The 14348-nt window shown below is 35.1% G+C and overlaps 1 protein-coding gene across 2 annotated transcripts in view; it reads right to left on the reverse strand.

Moving 5' to 3' along the window:
• LOC118179937 (8.6 kDa transglutaminase substrate-like) overlaps positions 1–14348 on the reverse strand; it is a 99006-nt gene that overhangs the window by 66291 nt on the left and 18367 nt on the right. The gene's annotated exons all lie outside the window — the stretch shown is intronic.

A 14348-nucleotide genomic window follows, 5' to 3' on the forward strand; every position in this document is an offset into this window, starting at 1 on the left:
ATGCCGTAACCAAATAAATCAAACCAAACAATTAACAGAATTTCAGGCAACAATAAAAGTAATGCTATTGAAATCGAATACAAGGTTATTCAAGACTCACTATATAAATTTTGAAGGATGGTAGAGAACACTCCAACGGTTCTTGTGTAATATAGGCACAAATAATAGGCTGAGGAGCAGAAACAAGAAATATGACGTAACATGTTATGACATCGCTGACAAGTGCTTTTTTACAATAATATTTTCAATAATTACTCTAAACTTGCGTCAACCGATAATGCTGCTCGTTGATTAGTATAGAGTTACAAGGATGCGGATATTTTTTTTTTTTTTTTTTTTTTTTTTGTATGCGTTCAACCTCAATGGATTTTCGAACCAGTTAAATAGAAGGGCTAGTTCATTCCTCTTTGCAACTCTTCGCTGACACGAACCTCGTAAGGGGGTAAACAGGAAGTAGTCTGACTTCACTATGTTACGCTATGTTTAAGCCTTCGTATATTTCTTTTTCGTTTAAGTTAAAAGGAAGTTACTTAGCAGTTCAATATATTACAATTAGTTGAATAAATGATAATCTGAAAATTTTAATATTTAGCTGTCTGTTTGAGTTCCAAATTGTGACCAACAGAAATTTCTTGTAGCTATCAACTTTTAGATTTCAGGCAAAATAAAAGTTATATATTTGATAGTTTTCCTTGTGTTATTTTTATTCGTATGATTTTACAAATACCTAGTAAAAAAAGTTTTAATTTTAATTAACAAGTTTTGTTTTGTTAAAAAAAGTCCCCTCCTCTTTTTTTTAATTACTTCCCGTCAACTACTTTCAAATTGTGCACTGGCACGTGTGCAATGTAAGTTTGAGATCACAGTTGCAAAGTATGGCCTTATATATCTTCTCGCGTTGTAGCAAAGTGCCATAAAATTCATAGAAATGAGAAAGATACGGATAGATATTGTATTTTCTATTTTTCCAAAGGACAATTTGCTTTTGGCGAAAAAAAAATGGATAAATGTGTCGATAACCGAATTCTATTTATGCGAAGAACGCAAAAATTTGCAGCGAATATTTTCTCTACAGTGATTCAGAAGATGACATGAAAAATTACTTGCTTAGATTGCGGCAAAAGAAACTTAAAATCCAATATTGTGCCAAGAAAGTAATATAATGCAGAACGATTTTCAAAGATTATAAGAATTAAATTCAAAGAAAATTCATTTTGAGGCCAATTACGAAAATGATAATAGGAATAATAAATCAGATACGAATGGTTTTAAAACAGAACTCACAAATGACGGTGTAAATATTGCTGAATGCTCTAACTGTAAAAATAAATAAGAATGCTATGATAATTTGTAAAAAACAAATCTAGATCAGCATTTTAAGTAATTTACTCGTATAATCGTATAAAATCTCAAAGCAATTGCGCGTAAGAAAGATTTTCCTCCTTTGGCCCTCTTTTCAAAGATTAAGTAATTCTCTTTAGATAGTGTCAGCAAGGTTGCTTTGCCAAACTTACGACAACGATCTTGTATTTTCTATTTAAATGTAATGTATGTGTATAAATATGACTAAAATTTAGACAACTGTTTTTAAGATATCTGTTATTATATAGAATCTGAAGCGAAAGACGCTAATGTAAAATTTATTATTAGGCCAAAAATGCAATCTTAGATTAGATAAAATTTCGAATAAAACTATCGACTTCAATAGTAGTCAAACATAAGTTCCTCTTCTTTAGCTGAAGATTAAAAAATGGACATATATATTAAAATGTATCCCAAAACTACATTTTTTCTTTCGCCAAACTTTAAAAAGCTTTTATTATAGTTATGTTTAGAAAATGTAACAGTATTCTCCCATTCAGCATGCAGATGAAGAAAAGATAATTAATGCCATTGCTTTTTTCTTCATGATCTAATAATAAATGCACAGGAAAAAAACTGCAACTTTTAAGAAAACGTAGTGTATTTTATCTATTGTTTTAAAATTAATAAATAAGCATTATTAATTATTTAAATGTTTTAAATGCTAACAGTCAGAATATCTTCTTTTCTAAAGTAAAGCTAATTTTTCACACACGGTTTTTAAGGCTGATTTTTCAAGTTTAACATGTTTATTTCTTTGCTGCGAATGGCGTCTTTGCTGTCAGTGTCCCTATGACTATGTCATCAGTCCTCACTTCCTATTTCAGAGGCAAAAGCTCTATGAACTAGCCCTTCTCTTCTAAGTCTTGCATTCGAGCGACAAGGTTTCTCAACAATATTAAAATAATTCTTATAAACAAAAGCCTTTATATGTCTTCAGAAGACTTAATCCAGGAGTGGTAAATTAGGCGACTTGGATGGCCAATGGACTGATCAAACCAGCTCATGTTTTGGGCCCCTGAAATGGCATCCAGTTAATTATGCACATGAATCCTGAAATGGTCTGGCTGCCCGTCACGCTGAAACCATAGTCGATCATGAAAGGCAATCAGGACATCTTGAAGCAATTCTGATAAAAACATCTTTCAGAGAAATATTATATATCAGCCATCGAATTGTATTGGATCAGTTGGAAAGCCGTTGACAGTACAATCTCATATTTTCACAGAGAGTCGTTCTTGGAAAACATATAGACGTACACTGTGTAAGTTTGAGGCTGCCCAAACATGGCAATTGTCACACTGAAATCACCTTCTTGTGCAGAAATTGCTTTATCTGTCACTAATACATGAACTGGAAAATACGGCTGCAATGCACTTTACTTCAGCAAAAACCATTAGCAGAAAGTCCACACGATGAGGATAAGCTTCCCTTTTTTGAGTTCTCTGAAAATGGATTGGTATAATAATTCTTCATTTGATTCTCCGAAAATGGTGTAATACTTATTCACTTCACACGCTCCAAACAATGGTTTACTCATACCTTAGTGATGTGCAGTAGTTTTTGTACTTTTTCGGATTTTTTTTCCACCGAACTGAAGATGAATTCATCCACGTCTGAACACGTTACAGTTCTCAGTCCATCATTTTCTTACCTGCTGTCATATAAAGAACGAGTTTCACAAAGTTGCCGATAAAACCGCTCAAACGATTTGTGGACCGATTATTCGTTTGTTGGGAAAGTGTTCTTCGTACATCAGTGCATCCACTCTTCTCCCGTAACATTTGCAGTCCCGTAAATTAGATGCATATCTACCTTCTCGAAACCCATAAATGGTCTCCCATTACAATTACAGGCTACAACGTAGTCGAAAATACATATTAAGTTGATGAACAGCAAGCCACTTAATGCCCTTTACCAACAATTGTGGAAGGCACAAATATGTGTTACTGTTGATGGACGCAGTTTACAGCAATTTTTATAAATATTGCTGTAAAGAAACTTTTGTTTGTGCCTCAACGCACCATTTCCGTCCATACATTGCTACACAAAATGTGTCTGTTGTAGTATGCTCTAGCCTACCTTAAACTTTGTTCCATGACTTATGAATGACCTTGTATAAGAATGATTACATTCATTTCGAAAAACCGGCATACTCACGTAACGCATGGTGAACATCCCGGAAGCTCCCCATACATTCAGACCCTTCGCTGAGTTTTGAATCCACGTCAAAGCACCAGTGCAGTTCTTAGCGATGTTACCGCTCGGCTGTTGTTGAGCCCAAATCTCTTGGACAATTCTTAATTTAAGATCTTCGTTGTTTGTAGCTTCACGATTATATTTTTGGTTAGATATAATAAAAAATATTACAACAGCCATAAAATCACGTTTTTACACTTTACACCACTTAATTAAAACCTCGTAATTTAGAGAAGTTTTCTAGATATTTCATTGCTGTTGTTGCCATAGATGAGTTTATTGCCATAAAATATCGCACATGTATGGCAAGTCCATCTATGGTGTATTCCGACAGACGTTCTCAAATCTTATAAATTCTGACTTGAGTAATTTGACTCCGTTCTCCCTTTCCCAGATTTGACACTATTGATAAAACTTATCAGATACTCATAGGAAAACCTTAAAAATCACTGAAGTGTTTGTCCACTTGTTGTTTGTGTTTTTCCAGTTTGTACAGTACTGCTGCAATGCAAGGAATTTTCCCTATCAAGTGTCTTCGTGGTGTGATTGGAAAAACACTCGGCTGCGTATTTTTACTTCCTCCCTAGGAAACGTAACCGGCGACTAAATTTCGCGATTTATCAGGTCTTGGCGAAATTGTGACATCAAGCGCATGCGCAAAAAGAAATAACCCTGTCTGTTTATGATTGAAATTTGTGATCCCTACCAGTATGTCAAATGATATGGAAAGTAGATTTTATAAAATTTTATTTGATGGATATTGCTACGAAGTAGTGTCTTCCAAGTTCGGAGGAAAAGAGGATTTCAACTTTGAGATCAGATGTGATCTCAATAGTGATGATAGATGGTAGAATTGGGAAATACATTTTGAAGCTGTTTCCCACGTGCATTGGATTGTATCTTCCAAAACAAAACAATGCAAATCGAAAACAGCAAAGTTTACTTTTAAGAAAGATTATGTGTGTCAACATGTAAGACTAAATAAGAAAGAGGCTATTTTCAGAAATAAAGAATGTTTAGCTGCTTTGCATGTCAGAATTAAAAAAATAATAATAAGTATACAAGATGTGATGAGTATGTAAGAAAGAATGTGTGCACTTTGATTAAAGTTCCATTTCGGCATACACATCGATGTGATGTTGCTGAAGGGTGGAATTGCTTACACCCAATTGATTAGGTAAAAGAAGTGTTCATCAACTACTTTTGTGCCGGTAAAATAACAATTAATAATATAATATTTTTATTCTGCTTTACATCCACAGAATTGACAGAATGACATCCACAAAATGGTGACGATAAAGGCAGTCTCATAAACATGTATCTGAACATAGAATTGTTCTACTTAATGAGCAATATGTTTTATTACTTTTCGTGATATTCAGTACCTCATATTTCGTGCAATGAATTTTACTTAAGATATCGGCATTATTTTAATTGCCCTAGTTAAGAAGCTTTGAAGGCATTTTTTGCAACAGCTGAAAGCACGTTAGATTGCAATTGTTAAGCATATTAATTCATCCATTACATTATGGTTAGGTTAGGTTATTGAATTACGGCAAAGCCTCGAGGGCTATCTGTCTAAGGGGAGGGATGTCTTCGTGGAGGACTTTCTAAGGGAAAATGGCTCGTATACACGTTACACATAGGGAAAACCACGAAAACACCCATGCAGCCAGCCCGTTCGTGGGATTCGAACCTCGGACCGAACTACCAGTGTTCACCGACTTTACCGCTCGCCCGCTAGTGGGCATCATTACATTATGGAATAATGAATAAATTTATGGTTTCTATATGTATGAAATGACAGTTTCAGAATATAAAATTATTCAGACACGATTAGAAGGAAAAATCACTTAAGTAATTGATTATTTAATAATAAATTAATTGAATGAAGCAATTAATAACACATAGTAACTTTTGATTTAGTTAAATTCTAAATATAATCACAGACTCCTCTGATAGTAACATCAAAAATGTCTACGAAATCATTGACCAAGAGTGCCCTTGGTTATGTCTGTCATTAGTTTAAACCTTGGACACATTATAGGTGACAATATGAATTTGCCCAGCTCTATCTCATTTTGAAACAACGACCAGAAGATAGATCCAAAAATCATCTACCCCTCTTCCGTTCCCATTAACTTTTGAAGACTTATTGTTCCATGCTATATACCACTGCTTAATTTCTAAAATAAAAGTGCCAGATCCCTATGGAAGACTGTGAGGAAGGAAAGAAAAAATAAATAAATAATTAAAATAGCTAATAATTAAATAATAAATTTAAAATTAATATCAATTAATTTGGTTAAATTAACTAATTTAATTAATTGAATTAAGAAAAATGTAAATAGAAATTTAATAAATTATGAAATTAATTTTGAATAGTTAAATAGAAAAAAAAAAGTATCTGACGTCGTCTTATTTGAGGCATTTTCCGGAATTACAATTCCACTTAGATACTAAGAAGGAGCTCAGCCAATCTCCGTCTGAGTTTAAGTCCTGATTATACATAAAATGTACTATTCCAAGGGATGACAAGTATCAGTCTTTTTTTGCAGCACACCAAGGCAAAAAGATAAAACGATTAAAGCTCCACTAAGGGGAATAGTGAGAATTCCAGAAAGAGTATGAGGGTATGGAAAGGAATTTAACTGAAAAGTGTAGCTTTGAAGATAAAGAGGGAAGAGTTCAAGACTACCTGATCGCGATGCCCTGTCGATATAATTCTAGCCGTCAAGCAGAAATTTTCCCTGATTACTTTTCCTGAATACAACGTGAGAATAAATATAAGACTTCTCAGTACAAGTGGCAGCAGTGGTCCCCCCGTTTGGTTACATCACTAAGAAAGTCTACAGCTCTGCAGAAGGAAGTCACCAGCATGGAACGTGCATGACCAGCGTGTCACTTTTAGTTCTTTGAGGAATACAAAATTTACCCGCTCTCATAAATTCATTGCATATTCTGGAGAATAAGCCTTTGACATATAATTGGGGGCTTTTCTTTCCTCAAAAGTCTCAACCTCTGTGCAAGGCTTGAGTGCGATGGAAAGACAAGCTCGCCTTCAGAAGTTAGAATCGGATTTTTAAGACATGTTTACTATTAAAACAAAATTTCTGTGTTAAAATTGTGGTTCGCTTGCATAAAAAAGTGCCTGAGCCCTTTTATTTACGGCTCCAGCTGAAATTATAATTTATCTCGAAAACTGAAAAGTAGCGGCTCCGACGCAGCCAGGCTGCGACGCACTTTAAGCTCTGCTTATACACAAAGTGAAGAGAAATTTAAATGCCACCAACCTGCACCCCTTTAATTCTCATTCTAAACTTTTCAAAATAAATACAGATTTATCATATGAATACAGTGCATCAAAACAAAAATATATGTGGTACTCAATTTTTCTTTTGTTCGTTCTTCAAAAATCTCTTACGGACCTCAATAATTTGAAAGAAAAAATGAAATTATATCTGAACAACGGCAAATTCTGTATTTTAGTAGAAAGTCCACTCATGGAAATTTATTATTCCCGAATTATATGACTATAATAACTAAATCCTTTATGCCACTTCTCTTTTACAAAGGTCTTAAATTTACTCTCAGAAAGAACTAAGGGTTGTAAAAGAAAGCATGGATTTTCATTATTCTAGAATGAAAAAGTGAAATTATGATTTAATATTTTTATTTAATGTAATGACTGCAAAAATGTACGCCTTAATTTTAAGAAAGTATACTGATCTAACACAATTTTTTCAAAATGCTTTGATCATGTATAAAACAAATTTTTGTTTATTGACTATATTAATTTTAATATTTTATGCTAACCATAACACAATATAAACCTGAATTTCCAGTGCTGTGAGCAAAGAGGCATAGAAATCATAGGAACAGTACACACTCAAGCAATGGTTAAGATACTACTCAATGATCCTCGTTCTTCTTTATGCATAAAAAAATTGCATCTCTTACTATCAGATCTTTGACAACTCAAGATACCAAACATAATCATTACTCAACCACCTGTAATTATAATGCACTTGCTGAACTTTTAAATGCTAATTAATAATATATAAATTATTAATTAGACTATATATTTATCACATCTTTTTACATTTTAGTAATTTTAATTTGTTTAATTATTATTTGAAAGGAGTTTTTTTTTTCCTAATCGGAGAACCTTTTTCCATTTTAATTAATGGTAAATAGTTCTTTGATATATACCATTTTGTTTATAAATGTTCAATGAAAGATTGCTTTCATTGTGTATTAAAAAATCTGATTTTAAAAATCTGATTAAAATTTTAAAATTGTTCTGTAATTATATCAGCTTGACACTATTAATTAAAATAATTGTCATAATTTTCAAACATTAAATTTCAAGATAGTTTTGCTTGTAAGTGCGTAGTGCATATTAATAACACATAACCTAAAATAGTAACAATACCCCAAACTTATGGTGTATATAATCCTTGCTGCATAATAAGAGGGGAAAAAATATTAAAAACAAGTCTTAAAATATTTTCATGCTTTTAAAATGAGATATATTTCTTGCAAGAGAGGTAGCACATAAAATTGTCGTTTAGCTAATGTAATTAATATTTAAATGCTTCAATTGTCAAATTACTTAGCTTGTATGGTTTATATTTATTTTAACTAACATTTATTTTAAGTTTAAACTATCTTTCCTGTCAAGCCTTACTTTCCCCTGGAACTGCCAATGCCAGAGTATGTAAATTTTAGTAGAACGCGCAAGGATTCAAATTATCAGCGGAAGTATTCTGAGTTAAATAGAAAGGAAACGAGTTCGAAGTGTGCTTTTCTTACTTCACGAGCGCCGGAGGTAGTTAGTTAGAAATTGAAGAACCACGCGTTTCGGCCTGTGTGCTTGCCTCGGCAAATTGTTAATCTTTCAACGTAATATTCAGAGTTTGTTGAATTATCTGCGGTATTGTAAAACGCGGTGAGGTTAGTTACGTATAGAGAGCCTCGTAGTTAGTCATCTGCTATTATCTCTTTTTAGTTTCTTATTTTTATTTTACCGCCGGGTCGGCGTAGTTTGTGAGCGTCAAGAGCACGCATTTGTAACTTCTAAAGTTGAATAAAAAGGGACTTAAACCCTTCTCAAGACTCTGTCTAATTTTCAGTTTTCAGCAGTCACCACTTTGTTGCGTGCAGGTTGGAAGCGCGCAACTTTACATTGACGCCCGAACACTTGTCGAACTGAAATGGCCGAAAATCGGATGGAAGCCGCGGGACAACAACAAGAAATGGCAAGCCAATTGGAAGGATTTGGATACCTGGTCCAGACGTTGAGAGCGTCAATCAAGCCAAACGTCAATTTCGACGGAAAACTTTCGGTGGCGATATTTCTAGAAAGCCTCGACAATCACTTTCAGCTCTACCCTGTACCTGAAAGACAAAAAGTTGCCATCGCCTCATCTGCACTAAGAGGACAGGCCGCGCTATGGTGGAAGAATATAGGCAAACTTTTATTAGGGGAATTCGGAAGCCAGACATATACATTTCAAAATTTCAAAAAATCGTTATTAAAGGCCTTCCCCATAGTGAAAGATCGAGCAAGGCTAGAAGCCGAACTATATAGTTTCTATCAACGGGATATAGAAGAGTTCGGACTTTATTCTGCGAAAAATTAAACTGACGGATATGCTGTATGGGAAGAAACCCGACGCGAATATTATTGAAATAATCTTACCAAGACTGTTACCTGCTGTTCAAGATTACTTTGAAATTAGAAACCCAAGCACATTGCAGGAGCTCTTCGAATTGGCGGTCAAGTTTCAAAATCACAGAATAGCGGAAAAAGCTAGAGGGGCATCGTATTCTCAAAGCATCCGAAGGCAATCTTCAAATGAGCAGACCAGAAATGCAAACCGCTCTTATGGGGGAAAGAGCTATCAAGCTAACTCATCGAACCTCGAAGGTCAAGGCCTAAAAAGGAAATTTGAAAACAAACGTCCGCGTACCCAGAAGGCAGAAGTTGAAAGGAAATCTTTAAACGAGTAGAGGGGCCTGTGAAAGCGAGGGTCCAGACCCCGGAAGTTTTAAAAAAACCCTCAAAAAGACACTTAAATACGGTCATCGTAAAGAACTCACATCTACCAATTATACAAGTCCTGGTTGGCGATGTTACAGTAGAAGCCCTCATCGATACAGGAGCAGAAGGTAATTTTATGAGCGATACATTCTCCAAAAAGAATTTTTATAGGTTACGATTATTTAAAAACAAAAACACAGAAATTATAGCGGCGCAAGGAAAAACCTGTCACTGCATCGGGAAATTATCATTAAACATACAGGTAAAAGAGGAAAGCCTCAAAGTATTAATTTTTGTAGTAAAACATTTGCAAAATCCTCTTATTTTAGGTATGGAGTTCTTAAGAGCCGCGAGGGCCAAATTGAATTTTCAGGACAGTTCTATTGTGCTGGAGATGGACCAGAGGGTGGTGGAACCTGTGGAACAACCGGAAGTTGACCTTAGCCATTTGAATGACCATGAAAGTCAAGCCATCCAGCAAGTGGTGAGTACTTTTTCAAACTTGTTTTCAGAAAGGCCTGGTAGCTGTCAAATAGTTACGCATCAGATGCAGTTAACTGCCGACAAACCTTGTAGGACTAAACCGTATCGCTATGATAAACAGAAAGACGTAATCATCGAAGAACATATTCAGGAAATGTTAAAGAACAAAATAATAACGCCCATAAATAGTGAGTACGCGAGTCCAGTCGTACTATGTAGGAAAAAGAACGAGTTTCCTCCTTCGGATAAAAGGGCTTGGAGGTTTGCTATCGATTACAGAAAACTGAATAGTATTACTAAATTCCCAGTTTACCCTTTGCCGGTTATAGAGGAATTATTAGAAAGATTAAATCTACTAGATACATGACTACTTTGGACTTAACGTCTGGCTATTATCAAATAGCTATGAGACCCGAAGACATACATAAAACCGCGTTTATAACAAAATCGGGCACTTATGCATTTTTACGCATGCCCTTTGGTTTGTGTGGGGCCCCATCAACATTCCAGAGAGCTATGGACATTGTTCGAAAGCCTGTCCTAGGAAAATCGACTTTAATCTATCTAGATGATATAATTATAACGAGTAGTACGTTGGAACAACATATTAAAGATCTAGAAGAAGTGTTTAAATTATTAAAAGAGGCCGGTCTTACAATTAACGCCTCAAAATGCAAGTTCGCAACTAAAGAACTTAAATATCTCGGTTATAAAATTTCGCAAAAGGGTATAGAAACTCAAGATTCAAAAATAAAAGCAATCAAGAATTTCCCACCTCCCTACACCGCCAAGAAACTTTCTTCTTTCCTTGGGTTATGTTCTTACTATCGGTCATTCATAAAAGATTTCGCTAATATTGTTGAACCCCTGTTAGTAATTAAAAGAAAGAAAAGTAAATTTATGTGGACAGCGGAAGCAAATACCGCATTTGAAAGATTAAAAGAAGCGCTCATCAATGCCCCTGTTTTGAAATTCCCAGAGGGGGACGAAAACCTGGAAATTGCAGCAGATGCGTCGGACTATGCGGTGGGTGCGGTTCTTATGCAAAATAGCCATCCGCTGGCATTTTTTAGTAAAACGTTGAATCAGACACAAAGGAATTATACAGCTACAGAAAGAGAAACATTAGCCGTATTAATGGCTGTACACAAATTTCGAGTTTATTTCGGCTAAGCGCCAGTAACAGTCTATTCGGAACATGCGGCTGTTGGTAGACTTTACTCGGGGAAAAACCTAACGCCCAGGTTAATAAGATGGGCTTTAAAACTCCAAGAATATAATATCAGAATAAAATATAAACCGGGTAAGGAAAACAATGTAGCTGACGCACTTTCTCGTATAAAACTGGACGATGAAGGAAATGAACTTAAATTGACTTCAAAAATTTTAGATTCTAGAGATACGATTATCACTGAACTGAAAGCTGATCCTTAATTTGGAAATATCTATGCATATTTGAAAGACCCCGAAAGCTTTGAGCACACAGATATCGATGCGATAAGAAATAGAGCAGAAAACTATGAAATAATAGATAATTTATTATTTTATACGAAAACAACAAACGAAAATCTTGAGTACAAACCAGTCATCCCAGCCTCGCTTCGATTAAGCATTTTGAAGGAATTACACAACGCGAAAACAGCGGGTCATTTAGGGGTCAGAAAGACTTTAAAAAGGGTACGCGAGGCGGTATATTTCCCGCAATTATACAAAATAGTAACGGCGTATGTCAGGTCCTGCAATCAATGTCAGTTAATAAATGATATTAATTACAGCCCGGCCGGGTACTTAAATAGCATTCGCGCTACATTTCCGAATGAAATTTTAGGCATAGATCTTCTTGGTCCTTTCCCCCAGAGCGAGTTAAATAAAAATCGTTTTCTTTTAGTAATTGTAGATCATTTTTCAAAATGGACAGAAATTGTTTCACTTAAACGGGCGTCAGCCAAAACAGTCGCAGATGCATTCTTACACAGATAGATTTTAAAATACGGTGCACCGATAAAAGTCATTAGCGATAACGGTAAACAATTCATTACTCAAATATTTGAAAACATATGCACTGGACTTGGCATACGCCATATCAAAATGGTTCCGTATAGACCACAGGCAAACATAGCAGAAAGAGTTAATAAAAAAAATTGTAAAAATAATTCGCAGTTACGTTAGCACACATCACAAGCGCTGGGATGGCTACATAAATGAGTTAGCTTATGCTTTAAGAACGGCAAATCACGATACTACGGGAAAAATCCCAGCAGATTTACTTTTAGGCCGAAAGTTAATTACGCCTTTAGATAAACTATTCTTTCTGCAACAAAGAGAGCAAGAATTTAAACAGAAAGATGTGCAAAAACTTATTGACCAGGCGCTTAAAAGCTTGGATACGACAAGAAATAGGCAAAAAGTATACTACGATAGAAAACGCCGTGAAGCAGATTTTAAAGTTGGGGATAAAGTATTGAAGCGGAAATTTTCTTTATCAAGTGCCCCAGACAATTTTATTGCAAAGTTAGCTCCAAAATTTGAAGGCCCCTGTGTAATTCAGGAAATCAAAGGAGTCGTATTGTACCTTAAGAACGAGAGAGGGGAAATCTGTAAAGCAAGTCCAGACCAGGTGAAAAAATACTACAATCAAAATGATTTTGAAATCCTTAAAAGTTTCTTTCAGGACTCAAGCGTAAAAGAAGTAGAAGGTCCAGAAATAACGTCACCCGTTCCACCACGCAAGAAGCAGAGAACTGAATAGTGACCTAGCCCTTCTACAACCCAGGCGACGGTACCGAAAAGAAAAAACGAAAACTTTCAGACTCCAGCATTTAAGAAAAACAAGAACGCAAAGCCACCGCGTAAAGAAACCTTGGTAAAGAGGAAAACACTACCTACAACGTATCGCAGTAGAAATTATACATCAAGGAGAACGCTCCCAGGGCCAGAGAGTCAGGTGCAAACAAGGCCGCCATTCCCGAAAATAAAAAGACAGCAGGAGGAACGAAAAGACCAGCACGAACAGAAGAAATCCAAGAATGACTCCAGACCGGAGGACGCCAAGACCAGCCGTCCAGGGGAAAAACGAAAAAGACAGCAACCCGACGACTACTACTCCAAGAGGCCAGCATGCAGAGGACGAAAAAGACAAATTAGCGTGGACGACACTCGGAGGTCAGTAAGGAGAAGACTGACGTCCATGAAACCTATAACGTGGGAACAGTTTTGCCAGAAAAGAATGACGGAGTTCCAATCATCGAAAACTCAAAGATAAGTTAAAATCTTCTATATTTTTTTTTCTTTTGTTCCAAAATGTTATGCGTAAATACGAAGTTCTATGTTTTGACGAAAGTCAATGTGTCTCGGTTGAGACTTAGTTTTGTTTTACTTTATTTAGCTAAGGCAAAAGTAGTATTTTCTTTCAGTATAAAATCTAAGAACAAGCAGTTTCTGTTGGTCGAAAGACTAATTCTGTTATGTTAAAGCCAAAATTTGGCCGAAGATAAAAATAACTTCGTATTCTTGTATAAGAATTTTAGTTTCAGTGCCGCCAGCTTGGCGAAGAATGAGTAAAGTAAAAATTTATTTTTCTCTTATTCATTTTATGGTAAATTGTAAAAATCATATGTACTGGAATTTTGTAAATATACGTAAATACTTGAAAGTTATGTAAAAGTAGAATTTAGTCTAGAAGCATAAAATTTTAGATGCTAAAAGTAAATGCTCAAAGCAATGAATTCAAATTTAAGTATTAAACTGTAGATAAAATCATGCTTTAGAGCGAAAGCCTGCATGTCTAGAGATGAATGAGGGGTAAGTAGAATGAATGTGTTTTGTAGGGTTCTCCACCTACACTTGAATTTTAAGAATGTTAAAATAGCTCATCGAGTTGTAGAATGTCGAGTAAGGTGTGTCTATTTGGTCGTTGAATTCTAACAAATCATTGTGGTTAGGGGAAGTGTTGTAATACTAAAACACGAATATTCCCGTTTGACACCACACATGGTGGAGAGCCAGGGTAAAGTTAAATTAATGTTTGAATACTTGAATGAATGTGAATTAAGCAGTAAATAAGGAAAATAAATCGTTTAAAAACAAAAATTTATTCAGTGTTAAGAAAGTGTAAATTATAATGTATTTAGAAAGATATTGATACTTATTCCTTCCAGATGCTGGAAGGAAAAGAACAAGATTGATTGCTGAAGTCCAGGAAAAGTTGCTGTAAGAAGAGAGATTTAATTAAGTATACTCAGAAATTTTATTATCCTTT

This window comes from Stegodyphus dumicola, chromosome 1 (genome assembly GCF_044657685.1).
Source record: "Stegodyphus dumicola isolate Sdum_Otavi_A_Nest chromosome 1, ASM4465768v1".
NCBI lineage: Eukaryota > Metazoa > Arthropoda > Arachnida > Araneae > Eresidae > Stegodyphus > Stegodyphus dumicola.